Consider the following 18,316-nt stretch of genomic DNA (forward strand, 5'->3'; position numbering starts at 1 on the left):
CGGACGTTAGGCGGAACCGTCTTCACATAAGTGAGCTCGAACAATAAGACATGCAGACGTGTTCTGTTTACAGCAGAGAAGGCAACAAAGCTTTGGTCTTGACAGCTAATCACGAGTAACTTTAAAATCTCTTTCAGACATTTTCTTCAGCTGAAGAATTTTAAATACGACACGTGAAATTCTGTCATTTAAATTATTTTAATAATGTAACTTTTTTCTGTTTTCATGATGATAAAACGGACGAGATGTTCTCAGAATGCAGAAAGTTTGAGTCTCTACGGTTATGGAGAAAACCATAAAATAACACTTCAGTTATCGCTCTGAGGATTTATCTGTAAATGCTGATTAAATGAGTTTGGAAGTTGAAACCTTCATATGAGTCTTACGATTCCTTGTTTTTAAACAGCAGCAGCACGTATGAGTGAAAAATCCACAATGCACGCTGGGTAATTTGTCAGTTTCCATCTCAGGCTTTTAGACTCTCGATGAAAGCACATGGCTGCAGGAGCTGCTGGGATTCTTGAGGTTTACGCCCCAGTGGTGTGTCCAGAAATGAAGCCTCAGCGATGAATCAAAGGGCGACTCCTGCGGCGTCCTCGCGTCTCATAGGATGTTTTGTTTGTCGCCCGTTCACACGTCCATCGTCAACATCAGTTCGTCGACAACTTTCAGAGAATCAGTAGCAGCAGAAACAGTACGCAGTGAAGAAAGAGAAAACGGTGACAGCATTCAACAAACCCGACGAAGTTCAAAATAATCCCAGAGAGAGAATCCAGCAGAGAGAAGAGACGATACAGCAGCAGATTACACACGTCGACTCCATCCTGCTCTATTTTACTCCACTGTTTTCTCCTGCCTGATCCTCCTCCTCCTCCTCTTCCTCCTCCTCTCGGGCTGAGAGCTGCTGAATGTGATGAGAGGCTGAGAGAGAAGAGAGACGAGGGGAGGGAGAGGACCAGTCAAAGAGAGGAGGGAGAGAGATGGAGAGACGGGCGGTGGAAGAAGCTCCTAAAAATATTCTGCCTGATGTTTCGTGTTGCTCCCACATCAGTCCACTCTACCTTCACTTCATCCTCCTGATACACTCGACACACCGCGGGAGCACAGTTTGCTTCTGTTAGCTGCTGCTTTCATTCCTGCTGCAGTTCAGGCTGATAAAACACCAACATTTATTCAGCTCTGTTTACACTTTTTATTTTAAGTGTTTAGAATCCAAATGAAATCCACACGAGGTTTAAGACTCTCTCAGACTCGCATGTCCATGTCTCTGTTGGTCAGAATATAAATCTGATTGCAATCCCTCTTTATTTTTTGGGCTTCAGTCGGTCCTCCTCCAACTTTAGACCTTTGCTGTTTACTGCAAGACAAAACTTTGATCACCTTTGTCACAATAGCTTTATTGGTAGTTTAATGAATGTCTCGTAGATGTGGGTGTGGTTAAGGCAGGTGGTAGGAGGCAGGGTCAGCACTGACTTCACACTTGGGGCTGAAGGTATTGACTCATTAGTTGCTTTTAGCTGCACCTAGAGTGTCTATGAGCTGAACGGGCACGCCATGAAGGAGATGCCGGAGGCAAGACATTCTGAAGAGAAAAAGAGACTGAAAAAATGTTTGACACGCCACCACAAAATATCCATGTAAATATACCTTTACTCTGAACAACTGCGAAGAAGAGCGAGCTGGCCGACTGGTCCGATGGAAGGGCGCCCTAAGAGTGTCCAGCGGCGTCGCCCGGTTCCAGTGAGCTGGTCGCAAGGGGCAAGAGTGGTGGCCTGGCGGTGAATCAACAACACGCAACCCTCAGAAAGGAAAGGTCACACTCACCCAGGGGAAGTCCAAGTACACCTCTCACATCTAATGCAACACGCAGGGAGAGGCACTAAGGTAGGAGCTTGTTAGCCTTAGTTGATGAGGTTTCAGGAGCCAGGGTTAGCATAGCAGCCTAACAGTCTTTATGGCCAAACGTGGTGTAGCAGGTTGTGGAGGTCGACGCATCTGGACTCAAAGTTCAGGTCAGTTTATCATCCATCCATCTATCCATTTTCATTGGCTTATTTGGGCAGCAGGCTGAGCAAAGCACCCCAGACGTCCCTCTCCCCAGCAACAATTTCCAGCTCCTCCTGGAGGACCCCAAGGTGTTCCCAGGCCAGATGAGATATATAATCCCTCCAGTGTGTTCTGGGTCTGCCCCGGGGCCTCCTACCAGTGGGACGTGCCCAGAATGCCTCCAGAAGGAGGCGCCCAGGAGGATCCTGATCAAATGTTGAACCACCTCAACTGACCCCTTTTGACGTGAAGGAGCAGCGGCTCTCTAACCCTATGTGTAAGGCTGAGCCCAGACACCTTTCAGAGGAAACCCATTTTGGCTGTTTGTATCCGCGATCTTATCCTTTCAGTCACTACCCAGAGCTCATGACCATAGGTGAGGGTTGGGACATAAATGGACCAGTAAATTGAAAGATTCTCCTTCTGGCTCAGCTCCCTCTTCACCACAACGGTCCGAACTGGCAAACCTTTGGACTCTTTGGATCATACTTTTGGTCAGTCAAATCAGTTCATCCATGAAGTGTAAAATACTTCCCAACATAAAAAACAGCTGTTCTCTCCGTTGGACATCATGTCTTTGCTCCGTTGGATGTCAGATTTGCAAATTGTCCTGTGAAAGTCCTGTGAGAACTGATCTGATACCATCCAACCATCCACCTGGTGGCAGCAGGCTAAGCAAGGTAGTCCTGACATCCCTCTCTTCAGACCAGAGTCCTGCACTGGGTCGGGTACCCGCAAAAACAGCTGATTTGCGGGTGGTTTTTAAAAAACATATTTTTTTTCCCAGGTTCGGATCTGGGTGGAAAAAACAACATGCGGGTCGGATCTCGGGTTTTAGGTAAACACATCAGTCATTAGTTCGGTAAACTACAGATAACTATCTTGGTCATTATTTACTCTCTGAGGATCGCCTCCACTATTTTGCAACGGTCATTGGTTCAGCTGTTTACACGCGTTTCACCATCTAATAACACAATTTGTGATCGGACAGAATGAACATGGCTGCCACCGTCTAACAAGTGCCGCTTCTAAAACAGTAAATAAGTATTTAGGTATTTGAGAAATAAGTGGATAAAACGTACAACTATCACTTTATAATGTTTCTGAAGTGTTTCCCTGATGGATTACTTCTCTCCTCGATGGATTCTAAAAACACGTGACGGCTCGTAACTGCTGAACGTCGCTCTGGACAGAAAGTAAGTCTATTATTACACATGTAAAGTTCCTTTACATAGATTAAAAGTTTAAAAGCATTAAACGTAACAAACGAGTGCTTTTACACTCGTATGGGAGAAGAACACAGAGGGTTGATGATGGAGCTGAAGTCAGGTTTTTATTGTGAGAGCTGCTTCATTCAGGTCGTTGTTTACTTACTGGCACCTTAACTGTGGCGACATGCTGTTCAATATTCAGCCAATATGACCCAACATGATTACTTTAAATCCGGGTTATATGTCGGGCTGCGGGTCGTGTTTCAACGGGTCGGACCAGGTTGCGGTACTAATTGGCCTGATGCGCGGGTTTGCGGTTCGGGTGCGGGTTTGTACGCCCCCGGGTCAGGTCAGGGCGGATCTTGAAAACTGGACCTGTGCAGGACTCTGCTTCAGACACATTTTCCAGCCCCTCCTGGGAGATTCAATTCAATTGAGGCGCTCGCAGGCCCGATGAGGTATATTATCCCTCTAGCGTGTTCTGGGTCGACCCTGGGGGTTTCCCACGAGTGGATAAGCCTGGAAAACCTCCGTTCTCCAGGAGCACCTGACACAAGGTCTTGATCTATGTTTTATTATACAGAACAACCAAAAATCAGTTTGTCATATTGGCAGAAATCAGCATGTTGGCCAATTACAATTTTAAAGCCAGTGTCAGCCAATACCATATTATCGTGCATCCCTAACCAATACAGTACTTAATTTGATAACTACACTGGCGTCTATTGTCTAGCCATACTTTCAGTGTTTTGGTGGCATCTCGGCACGCTGAACTTTCAACTTTGTCAAATATACAGCGCACAGCTTACTGTTACTACCACATGGCGAACATTGCAGGTTTAACGAAAGAGCAGAGGCGTTTTGGTGTTGGTGTGAGTTAGCTGGTGCTATGTAACGACTCGGATGTTAGCTCGAGCTAACCAGGCTAACTACCTGACCGTTAGCCGGGAGGAGACAGAGAGACATTTTGATACGACTTGGTACTGGGTTACTTCTGTCATTACTTTAAAGGTATCGAGTACCAAAGTCTAGCCCTACGGCATATCATTTACATCACCACCAATACTCAGCCCACTAAATAAGGACAGGATCACCCAAAGTACCAAAGTCAATGACGAACATCAGCAGCAGCAGATCATTTATATGAAGTCCACGAGTAAGTAAAGAGCCAATATGAATCATTCCACTCAGCCAGAGATGGTTTGTTTGAGAAAGAAGGATCACTCAAGAATATAATTATTCATTCATTCATTCATTCATTTACAGTATGGGCGAAGCTCCTGAACGCCACGTTAAATGAAGTGCAGGTGAAGCCGTGTCTTTATCAAACCACGTTAAATCCATGTTCAAACAGCAGCTCTCATTTTGCAGATGGGAAACACTCTGCTCAGGCGCCTCCTGTTGGAGTGTGTGACTGCAGGCTTACATAAAACCATCTTTATGCCCGCTGCATCTGTACAGCCTCACGAACATGTAGTCAGGGCTGAATAACCATGAGATCTGCTCTCAGATCAGCTCCCTGAGCCTGCAGGTATCAACGCTACCCGACACTCTCCAACTGCTGCTGCTGCTGCTGTGATTCACTCATCGCTTCACATCACTGCGAGGAGGAGAGCAGCCTCACAAGAGACGACAAAAACCCTGAGAACACTGATCCCAGTTCTGTGGAGGCTTCATCTGATTATATTCACTGTATCCGATTACATTTAAGATATCTGCAGATGCACTTTGACAAATTACAACTGTGATACAACCATTTTCATTATTGTCTTGATTATGGATTCATTGATTGTCATAAAACAGAAAATCTGAGACACTGGAGAAACTGGAACAAAACAATATTTGGTGTTTCTGCTTGAAAAGCGACGATCATTATCAAAATAGTTGCAGGCTAATTTTCTGTCAATCTTTCAGCTTCAGAGGAGACTGAATGAAAATTATGATAAACTTGCAGGGCAGTGAGAGAGAGACCCCCGCCAGGTATAAATGCCCAATCTCACAATGTTAATCATCCATCCATCCATGCCGAGGCGTCCCCAGGTAGGGCTGTCCGCTAACAGTCAACCAAACGTTAGTCGACTACAAAGGTCGTTAATTGGTAAAATTTCATTGGTCGCTTAATCACAGAAAACAAACAAATGTGGAACTCTATTAGGAGCTGCGCCTTGTCAAAATAAATTGAAACTTATGTGACTGGACCATGTGGGGATTTAATCCCACTGAGATCCGTTAGCTCAGTGGATGTTTGTGTCTGAATGAATCTGATTGGCCGATACAGTCTGTTGTTGAACCGTTAGCTCAGTGGATGTTGATGTGTTTGTGGACATAAAGCTTCTGTGAGCACAAAACAAACAATCTAAATAAATCCCCCTCTCCTTTCTCTCTCCCCATCCCCATGTTGGAATGATGATGATGAAGATGATGTTGACAGATGACTCCATGTTTGCTGTCAGTGACTCATCCTTTCTACAGCTGATAGCTGGATTGTGTAACGAGCTCTTCTCTGGACTCATCTACACTCTGCTTCCTCTTGTCGCCTCTCACGCCACCAGCAGCCAATCACAGCTCAGTGATGAAGCCTTTTAGCCCATTTTAGCTCCTAGTTTTGGTTTTTCAGCACATTTCCTGTCTGATAAGAGGTTTTTCCTCCTTCGTTCTCAAAAACATCCCCTTAGGAGTTGGTAGAAACCAAAGACAGGAAAAAAAAGAATTAATACATTCAAATTTAATACATTTTAAAAAATCTAAAAATAAAGTATTTAATGTAATTCTAAAATTTTAAATATACTAAAAAATAAATAAATGTATAAGTTACTTTAAAATATTGTATAAATTATACAAGCCAATTTTAAATAAATAAAATATGCAAAATAAATTAATACATTTAACAAATGTATACAAATATGAATCAATAGATGTTTAAATTACTTTAAAATATTTCTAATTTTAATTTAATGTCACATAAATAAAAAGATAAATGAATACATTTAAAAAATACTAAAAACAAATAAATGTATCAATTACTTGAACATAAAACAAACGCAAAAACAAATTACTACATTCAAAAATTCTAAAAATAAATAAGTATTTCATTTAATTTAAAAATGACTTTAAAAAATAAAATGAATAAAATGTACAAATATAAATTGCTAAATGTTTTTAAAAGTAATTAAAATAAATAAATATTGAAAAGGGAAAATAAAGTTGGAAATGAATGGGGGAATCAGTACAAAGGTAAATTATTAAAAAAGCGAATTTAAACAGAAATATTAATTTATGTCATATTTTATCAGTTGATTAATGCCTATATTTATATTACTTTTGGAACATTATTTTTGAGTCATATATTTATTTTTGATTTTGGCAGCTTCCATCTTCCATAGACTTCTAATTCCAAACCATCATTTCTGAACCTGCACAGACACTAACAGCATCTCTAAGAACCTGTTGTTTCCCTCACAGCTCCCATGACTCACAAATCCTCCTTTACATAAATTAGTTTATATGATACTGACTCTTTAAGGCTGAGGTTAGTATTTAGTTACAACAGCTGCATGTTGTTCAGGAGGTTTGGAGAAAGTAATCTTGAAAACTCTAAGTGTGTGTTCTGGTTTTGAAGAAGTGGAATCAACTGATCCTCCTGTAAAACGAACGAAGCTCCAGCAGTGACGAACTCTCCGACATCACTGATCCGACGGAGCTGATGTGAAACGTTGTGATTAAACTGAAGGTTTCAGCTCTGGAGTCATGTGACGTGTGAACACTTTGATGCTGTAAAAAACTAATCCTCCACATCTAATCACTTTGTTTCTGAGCCCGAGGCCGACGAGGCCGACACACTCCACAAAACTCAACATCATCACATCACTAACCGGGCTACGTGTGTCAGTGAACGCAGCGCGGTGCTGAATGTAGGCCTACGCTCCCTGCAGTTAAAACCAGGTCAGCGTCTTTAATTACTGTCGTGTATTTGCGTCCTCGTACCTGCACACTGGGACTGAGAGCAGAGACGGAGGAGGACGAGGAGAAACATCTTCATCATTCACTCCGATCTTCAGCTGCTTCCTGTCCGTTTGTCCAGGTCTGCTGCTTTCAGGGCCCGAGTTTTAACGGAAACTTTTTACTCATTTCAAAAGAATCAGTGCGATCAGAGGATCCGCTCAGAGAGATAAATGTGCATCAAAGTTCAGTATCGGGTTCAAAGCTCGTGACCTTTGACACGCAGATTTGTTGACAAACAGCACGATGACAGAGAGCTGGAGGGTCCAACATGGAGGACGCTGTCGGAGCTAATCGGTTTTGTTAAACTGCTGCACAACACCACACAACCACCACACACACAAACACACACACACACTGACCACTGTCGTATCTTTATGTTTTTATGTTGTTATCATTTAATGTAAAAGAAAAAGCACATTTATTTATGTTTTGTGTATTTCTCTTTGTATATTTTGTTTTGTTTGTGTATTCTTATTTTGAGTTTTATGGTATTTATCAATTTTGAGTTTTTTGTGTGCTAACTGTTTTGCATATTTGTGTATAATCTTTGTATTTTTTGTATCTTCTTTGTACATGTTGCTATTTTGGGGATTTTTGTAAAGTTTTTTACTACTGAGAGTACTTTTCTACTTGTTTTTTTCCAGTTTTATTTCCATGTATTTCCTTCATCTCCTGAAATGTTTTCAACTGTTTAAAGTATTTATAGTTTATTATTATCATTATTATTATTACTATTGTCATGAGACAGGAGGTGATACTGAGGCTGCACACAGAGGGACATAACCAAGGACAAGGAGGATCACAGGTGGAGACCTGTCCTGGTCTTAAAGTGCAGGACTGCTGAATAATGTCAGTCTGATGACTACACACACACACACACACACACACACACACACACACACACACACACGGGGAGAGTCCAGGACTGAAGGACAGGAAATCCACTGTGGCAGCACCATAATCGATCCCACGGCTCATTAACACCCAGCGTGTGTGTGTGTGTGTGGTGCGTGTGTGTGTGTGTGTGTGTGTGTGTGTGGTTCAGGTATGTTTCCTGATCAATAGACACAAACTGCCTCATCAGAGGGCGGCAGAAAGTCAGCAGGACACTTAAACGACCATGAAAGCACCACAGACTGAGAGCACAGTATTCGCAGTAAACTCGGAGTAATCAGAGTACTCAGATTACACAGAGTACTCAGAGTACTGGTGGTACTGGTGGGTTTGCAGGACCAGTTTTCGGCTCGATTAAATCAAACTTTCTTTCGCAGACGTTCAGTTCAAATCCTCAGGTACTGATCAGGACGGAGCAGCGTTCTGCTTCCAGTTACGTTCATTTACACATTTCCTCTGGATGACAGAAATCATTACACACACACACACACACACACACACACACACACACTGTCACAAGAGCAGCACATGTGGATCAGTCCTTGTGTTTGTTTGATGAAAGCTTCAGTGAGCTGCTGTTTGAGGTGTTTAAAGATTTATGTGACTGTTGGTTTGACTCTGCACGTGAGATTTACTGGCAATAAAATAAATAAATACATAAATAAATAAATACATAAAGCAAAGTATGGAGGACATAAGCTGCAAACTTAAAAAAGAAATGAATGTTAAAAAAAACTTTAAAATACATTTTAAGTTAAGTAAATTGAATATAAATGAACAAACATGCAAAATAATGTACACATTTTAAACCATTAGAAAAAGAAATAAATGTCTGAATTATTTTAAAATAGTTTTCATTTTATTCAATTTAAAATAAAGAAAACACTAAAATTATATAAGTAAATATATAAATGACTTTTAAATGTTTTGGATTTTAATTTAAAATGAATAAAAATGTTCACAAACAAATCAATACATTTAAAAAAAATTGAATATCGATACATATTGAATATTTTAACGAGATTAAATGAATGAAGGAATATATTTGAAAAATATTAAGGATAAATGAATACATTTCTAAATTACTTTAAAATGTTTTAAACTTAAATTAATGAATAAAAATAACAACTAAATTAATACATTTAAATATATAAATAAATATTTAAAGTATTTTAGATATTTCACATTTTAATTTAATCACATGTAAAACAGATAAAAAATATATGCAAAAATAAATTAATACATTCAAATACTACTAATATATATATATATATATATACACACATATATATATATATATATATATATATATATATATATATATATATATATATATATATAAATAAATATGTGTAGGTTACTTTAAAATATTTTTTTTTATAATTTTTTAAGAAATTAATACATTTAAAAAATACAAAAAGTAAACAAATAAATGTGTAAATTATATATTTGAAAATTCTAAAAATAAATAAGTATTTAATTTAAAATGACTATAAAATACAATGAAAAAATATGCAAATGTAAATTCATTACAGTTGAAAAATAAAAATGAATTAATAAATCAGTAATGACACAGGAAAGTGAAATAGAAAATAAATAGGGGAATTAATGCAAAGATGAATTAATAAAGATGCAAATTTGAACAGGTCATATTTTATCAGTTTCATAATGCCTTTATTATTTTTGTACATTTATTGGCAAATTAAATTATTTTTTGAGTCATTTATTTAGTTTTGATTCTGGCACTTCCACCCTCCGTACACTGTAATTTAAATACAGCTCATTTAAAGATGATTTCTCAACCTGCACAAACACTTTAAAGCATGTTGTTCCAAAACACATGATGTGTTCGATCTATTCATTCATCTTATAAACACACACACACACACACACACACACACACTGCAGCTAAACCCTAAAATAAAAGAATAAAACTGGAGAGCAGAGAGAAGGCTCGGTGTGGGCGGCGGCAGAGAGGACAGCAGCTGGATGTTCAAACCAAACAAAGACGCTTGCTGCACGTTAAACTCTCCATTGTTCCTGTGTCTATTGTTACGAGACAAACACACACCCGAAATAGATTCTTACACCAGAACCCTTCAGTGTGTGCTCCTGAACAGAGTCCAGCTCCTGCCGATGACTCATCTCACTCATATCAGAGAATAATCCCCCATCACAGGATCCTGCAGGACGGCTTCCTTCTTAAAGGGACAGGGTCTGTCGTGAACACAGAGATCACTATGGAGCCAGACAGAGGGCATTGTGGGTAGGCATAATGTTTGACAGGGATATGGAGATTCATATGTGACAGCTGACTTCACTCAGTCAGTCTCCCTGCTGTCACCGTGCTCCTGAGTGTGTTCAATAAAGGTTGAATCAAAGCTGGACCAATCAGCTGCAGCCTCTCATCACACAGCTCTGAACCATCAGAGACTGAAGACTGGAGACACAGCTCCCTCTGCTGGACACCAGGAGTACTGCACCTGACTGTTACTGCAGGTACTGTTACTGCTGATACTACTGCAGGTACTGTCACTGCTGATACTACTGTAGGTACTGTTACTGCTGATACTACTGCAGGTACTGTCACTGCTGATACTACTGTAGGTACTGTTACTGCTGATACTACTGCAGGTACTGTTACTGCTGATACTACTGCAGGTACTGTTACTGCTGATACTACTGCAGGTACTGTCACTGCTGATACTACTGCAGGTACTGTTACTGCTGATACTACTGCAGGTACTGTCACTGCTGATACTACTGCAGGTACTGTTACTGCTGATACTACTGTAGGTACTGTCACTGCTGATACTACTGCAGGTACTGTTACTGCTGATACTACTGCAGGTACTGTCACTGCTGATACTACTGCAGGTACTGTTACTGCTGATACTACTGCAGGTACTGTCACTGCTGATACTACTGCAGGTACTGTTACTGCTGATACTACTATAGGTACTGTCACTGCTGATACTACTGTAGGTACTGTCACTGCTGATACTACTGCAGGTACTGTCACTGCTGATACTACTGTAGGTACTGTTACTGCTGATACTACTGCAGGTACTGTTACTGCTGATACTACTGCAGGTACTGTTACTGCTGATACTACTGTAGGTACTGTTACTGCTGATACTACTATAGGTACTGTTACTGCTGATACTACTATAGGTACTGTTACTGCTGATACTACTGCAGGTACTGTCACTGCTGATACTACTATAGGTACTGTTACTGCTGATACTACTGTAGGTACTGTTACTGCTGATACTACTATAGGTACTGTTACTGCTGATATTACTGCAGGTACTGTCACTGCTGATACTACTATAGGTACTGTCACTGCTGATATTACTGCAGGTACTGTCACTGCTGATACTACTGCAGGTACTGTTACTGCTGATACTACTATAGGTACTGTCACTGCTGATACTACTATAGGTACTGTTACTGCTGATACTACTGCAGGTACTGTCACTGCTGATACTACTATAGGTACTGTTACTGCTGATACTACTGCAGGTACTGTTACTGCTGATACTACTGCAGGTACTGTCACTGCTGATACTGCTATAGGTACTGTCACTGCTGATACTACTGCAGGTACTGTTACTGCTGATACTGCTATAGGTACTGTTACTGCTGATACTACTGCAGGTACTGTCACTGCTGATACTACTGTAGGTACTGTCACTGCTGATACTACTATAGGTACTGTTACTGCTGATACTACTGCAGGTACTGTCACTGCTGATACTACTATAGGTACTGTTACTGCTGATATTACTGCAGGTACTGTCACTGCTGATACTACTGCAGGTACTGTCACTGCTGATACTACTATAGGTACTGTCACTGCTGATACTACTATAGGTACTGTCACTGCTGATACTACTGCAGGTACTGTCACTGCTGATACTACTATAGGTACTGTTACTGCTGATACTACTGCAGGTACTGTTACTGCTGATACTACTGCAGGTACTGTCACTGCTGATACTACTGCAGGTACTGTTACTGCTGATACTACTATAGGTACTGTTACTGCTGATACTACTGTAGGTACTGTCACTGCTGATACTACAATAGGTACTGTCACTGCTGATACTACTGTAGGTACTGTTACTGCTGATACTACTGTAGGTACTGTTACTGCTGATACTACTATAGGTACTGTTACTGCTGATACTACTGCAGGTACTGTCACTGCTGATACTACTATAGGTACTGTCACTGCTGATACTACTATAGGTACTGTTACTGCTGATACTACTGCAGGTACTGTCACTGCTGATACTACTATAGGTACTGTCACTGCTGATACTACTGCAGGTACTGTCACTGCTGATACTACTATAGGTACTGTCACTGCTGATACTACTATAGGTACTGTCACTGCTGATACTACTGCAGGTACTGTCACTGCTGATACTACTGCAGGTACTGTCACTGCTGATACTACTGCAGGTACTGTCACTGCTGATACTACTGCAGGTACTGTCACTGCTGATACTACTATAGGTACTGTCACTGCTGATACTACTATAGGTACTGTCACTGCTGATACTACTGCAGGTACTGTCACTGCTGATACTACTGCAGGTACTGTCACTGCTGATACTACTGCAGGTACTGTCACTGCTGATACTACTATAGGTACTGTCACTGCTGATACTACTGCAGGTACTGTCACTGCTGATACTACTATAGGTACTGTCACTGCTGATACTACTGTAGGTACTGTCACTGCTGATACTACTGAAGGTACTGTCACTGCTGATACTACTGAAGGTACTGTCACTGCTGATACTACTGTAGGTACCTGTCACCGCTGATATGCTACTATAGGTGCTGTCACCGCTGATACTACTGCAGGTACTGTTACTGCTGATACTGCTATAGGTACTGTCACTGCTGATACTACTGCAGGTACTGTCACTGCTGATACTACTGCAGGTACTGTCACTGCTGATACTACTGCAGGTACTGTCACTGCTGATACTACTATAGGTACTGTCACTGCTGATACTACTGCAGGTACTGTCACTGCTGATACTACTATAGGTACTGTCACTGCTGATACTACTATAGGTACTGTCACTGCTGATACTACTGTAGGTACTGTCACTGCTGATACTACTGCAGGTACTGTCACTGCTGATACTACTATAGGTACTGTCACTGCTGATACTACTATAGGTACTGTCACTGCTGATACTACTGCAGGTACTGTCACTGCTGATACTACTATAGGTACTGTCACTGCTGATACTACTGCAGGTACTGTCACTGCTGATACTACTGCAGGTACTGTCACTGCTGATACTACTGCAGGTACTGTCACTGCTGATACTACTGCAGGTACTGTCACTGCTGATACTACTATAGGTACTGTCACTGCTGATACTACTATAGGTACTGTCACTGCTGATACTACTGCAGGTACTGTCACTGCTGATACTACTGCAGGTACTGTTACTGCTGATACTACTATAGGTACTGTCACTGCTGATACTACTGCAGGTACTGTCACTGCTGATACTACTGCAGGTACTGTCACTGCTGATACTACAGTAGGTACTGTTCCTGCTGATACTACTGCAGGTACTGTCACTGCTGATACTACTGCAGGTACTGTCACTGCTGATACTACGGTAGGTACTGTTACTGCTGATACTACTGCAGGTACTGTCACTGCTGATACTACTGCAGGTACTGTCACTGCTGATACTACTGTAGGTACTGTTACTGCTGATACTACTATAGGTACTGTCACTGCTGATACTACTGCAGGTACTGTCACTGCTGATACTACTATAGGTACTGTTACTGCTGATACTACTGCAGGTACTGTTACTGCTGATACTACTATAGGTACTGTTACTGCTGATACTACTGCAGGTACTGTCACTGCTGATACTACTATAGGTACTGTCACTGCTGATACTACTATAGGTACTGTCACTGCTGATACTACTGCAGGTACTGTCACTGCTGATACTACTATAGGTACTGTCACTGCTGATACTACTGCAGGTACTGTCACTGCTGATATTACTGCAGGTACTGTTACTGCTGATACTACTATAGGTACTGTCACTGCTGATACTACTATAGGTACTGTTACTGCTGATACTACTGTAGGTACTGTCACTGCTGATACTACTATAGGTACTGTTACTGCTGATACTACTGCAGGTACTGTCACTGCTGATACTACTATAGGTACTGTTACTGCTGATACTACTATAGGTACTGTCACTGCTGATACTACTATAGGTACTGTCACTGCTGATACTACTATAGGTACTGTCACTGCTGATACTACTATAGGTACTGTCACTGCTGATACTACTGCAGGTACTGTCACTGCTGATACTACTATAGGTACTGTCACTGCTGATACTACTGCAGGTACTGTCACTGCTGATACTACTATAGGTACTGTCACTGCTGATACTACTGCAGGTACTGTCACTGCTGATACTACTGTAGGTACTGTCACTGCTGATACTACTGCAGGTACTGTCACTGCTGATACTACTGTAGGTACTGTTACTGCTGATACTACTGCAGGTACTGTTACTGCTGATACTACTATAGGTACTGTTACTGCTGATACTACTGCAGGTACTGTCACTGCTGATACTACTGCAGGTACTGTTACTGCTGATACTACTGTAGGTACTGTTACTGCTGATACTACTGCAGGTACTGTCACTGCTGATACTACTGTAGGTACTGTTACTGCTGATACTACCGCAGGTACCGTCACCGCTGATACCACTATAGGTACCGTCACCGCTGATACCACCATAGGCACCGTTACCGCTGATACTACTATAGGTACCGTCACTGCACTGTCACTGCTGATACTACCGCAGGTACTGTCACCGCTGATACTACTATAGGTACCGTCACTGCTGATACTACCGCAGGTACCGTCACTGCTGATACTACTATAGGTACCGTCACTGCTGATACTACTGCAGGTACTGTTACTGCTGATACTACTGTAGGTACTGTCACTGCTGATACTACAATAGGTACTGTTACTGCTGATACTACTGCAGGTACTGTCACTGCTGATACTACTGTAGGTACTGTTACTGCTGATACTACTGCAGGTACTGTTACTGCTGATACTGCTATAGGTACTGTCACTGCTGATACTACTGCAGGTACTGTCACTGCTGATACTACTGCAGGTACTGTTACTGCTGATACTGCTATAGGTACTGTCACTGCTGATACTACTGCAGGTACTGTTACTGCTGATACTGCTATAGGTACTGTCACTGCTGATACTACTGCAGGTACTGTCACTGCTGATACTACTGTAGGTACTGTTACTGCTGATACTACTGCAGGTACTGTTACTGCTGATACTGCTATAGGTACTGTTACTGCTGATACTACTGCAGGTACTGTTACTGCTGATACTACTATAGGTACTGTCACTGCTGATACTACTGCAGGTACTGTCACTGCTGATACTACTACAGGTACTGTCACTGCTGATACTACTGCAGGTACTGTCACTGCTGATATTACTGCAGGTACTGTTACTGCTGATACTACTATAGGTACTGTCACTGCTGATACTACTATAGGTACTGTCACTGCTGATACTACTGCAGGTACTGTCACTGCTGATACTACTATAGGTACTGTCACTGCTGATACTACTGCAGGTACTGTCACTGCTGATATTACTGCAGGTACTGTTACTGCTGATACTACTGTAGGTACTGTCACTGCTGATACTGCTATAGGTACTGTTACTGCTGATACTACTGCAGGTACTGTTACTGCTGATACTACTGCAGGTACTGTTACTGCTGATACTACTGCAGGTACTGTTACTGCTGATACTACTGCAGGTACTGTCACTGCTGATACTACTATAGGTACTGTTACTGCTGATACTACTATAGGTACTGTTACTGCTGATACTACTATAGGTACTGTCACTGCTGATACTACTGCAGGTACTGTCACTGCTGATACTACTATAGGTACTGTTACTGCTGATACTACTGCAGGTACTGTTACTGCTGATACTACTGCAGGTACTGTTACTGCTGATACTACTGCAGGTACTGTCACTGCTGATACTACTATAGGTACTGTTACTGCTGATACTACTGCAGGTACTGTTACTGCTGATACTACTGCAGGTACTGTCACTGCTGATACTACTATAGGTACTGTTACTGCTGATACTACTATAGGTACTGTCACTGCTGATACTACTATAGGTACTGTCACTGCTGATACTACTATAGGTACTGTCACTGCTGATACTACTGCAGGTACTGTCACTGCTGATACTACTATAGGTACTGTCACTGCTGATACTACTGCAGGTACTGTCACTGCTGATACTACTGTAGGTACTGTCACTGCTAATACTACTGCACGTCTCTTAATTTGGTGGAGGGGTTTGCATGTCCCCATGATCCTGGGTACTGGTTAACAGCCCCAGACAACACAGAGGAGCAGACCAAGGGTGATTCAAGAAGACTTTGATGAAAAGGACTTTTCGGACCTTGAGCACCTTGTAAGGAGACACCAGCCCCTCTCTGGAGCCAGACCTGGGGGGGAGCTTACAGCGCATCTGCGCTCAGCCCAAACAAAACAACATGGAGCCGTCGCCCTGTGGGCCCACCACCTGCAGGAACAGGTCTGGTGCATTGTGCGCCGGGCGGCAGGCAGGGGCGGGGCCCCAGGCGTGCTGAGCCCTGGCGTCGCGTACTCGATCTTGGGACATCGAATGTCACCTCTGTGGTGGGGAAGGAGCCGGAGCTGATGCGGGAGATGGAGCGGAACTGACTAGATATAGTTAGGTTCATGTCCACACGCAGCACTGGTTTTGGAAGCAAACTTCTGGAGAGGTGCTGGACCCTCGCCTTTGCCGGCTGGGAACTCCAACGCTCTCGTGGGCATTGACGGAGAAACCTGGAGGGGGGTGATTGGGAGGAACGGCCTGACCTGAACCTGAGTGGTGTTTTGTTATTGGACTTCTGTGGGAGTCATGGACTGGCCATAACACACACCATGTTTGAGCACAGGGAGGTTCATAAGTGTAACCAACCTGAGTTTGACTGAACCGAACAAAGCAGAGAAGGTGTGAACGCACCCCAAGTTTGACGTACTTGCTGTTCTGTAGCTTGTCGATCTCCTTCTTCACTTCATAACAATCAGCTCTTTGATTTTCTTGTTACAAATCAATATGACTCAAAGTCTGAATGATTTGGATACACACACCCTGCACTGTAGAGAGAGAGAGTGTGTGTGTGTGTGTGTGTGTGTGTGTGTGTGTGTGTGTGTGTGTGTGTGTGTGTTAAATGTTTGATGCTGAATCTTTAATTCAGGAGATTCTGCTGCTGCAAAATTGATGATTCTGGAAAACGACAACCAGCTTCTTAAAAGACTTTAAACATCCATGATGTTCAGATTATCAAAGGTTAACCTGACTCCACTGTTCAGTAAATATTCTTTAACTACATTTCAGTGATTAAACTTGTCTGCTTTTACTGAAGGGATATTTTCAATGCAGGACTTGTACCCGTACCAGTGTGGTACTTTTACTGCAGTGAAGGATCTGAGTACTTCCTCCGCAGCTGTTAGTTACTGTGACAGAGATGATATGCAGTGAAATGACAGGAAGCACTGAGGATAAATAAAACTGCTTATATATAATAATCTGACATAAAGTGACATTTAATAAAACAATGTCTGCTACAGTTGAAACAAACTAGAAGCTTGACATCCACCAGCTGTCAGTGTCCACCAGAGGGAGACACAGAGACACAACAACAGCAGGACGACTCCGTCCACACTGAGCTGACTGCAGCAGTCCTCCTCCACAGCACTGAACTGTCTCCATCAGGGAGTCAATTAAATGATTCTGATGATTAACAGCCTTTAACCAATTAACAAAGAGAGAATGAAAAGGAAGAGGGCGTAAGGACAAGTGACAGAGAGGACTGATGAAGTTTAACTTTTATCTGATAATAATATGAATCACAGTGAGGTGGTGTCGGGGCGACACGCAGCCTGACAGCAGGACTTTACCACAAGCTGAAAGCATCAGAGTCATGGCAGCAGAGACATGAGTCCACATATGATGGTGGAGCCTGTTTACATACTTATAG

At 42.0% G+C, this 18,316-nt stretch overlaps 1 protein-coding gene across 2 annotated transcripts in view; it reads right to left on the reverse strand.

Moving 5' to 3' along the window:
• Positions 1–18,316, reverse strand: part of LOC125889549 (fibroblast growth factor 12-like) — a 75,544-nt gene that overhangs the window by 23,427 nt on the left and 33,801 nt on the right. The window lies entirely within an intron of this gene.

The sequence above is a fragment of the Epinephelus fuscoguttatus genome, linkage group LG5 (assembly GCF_011397635.1).
Source record: "Epinephelus fuscoguttatus linkage group LG5, E.fuscoguttatus.final_Chr_v1".
Classification (NCBI taxonomy): domain Eukaryota; kingdom Metazoa; phylum Chordata; class Actinopteri; order Perciformes; family Serranidae; genus Epinephelus; species Epinephelus fuscoguttatus.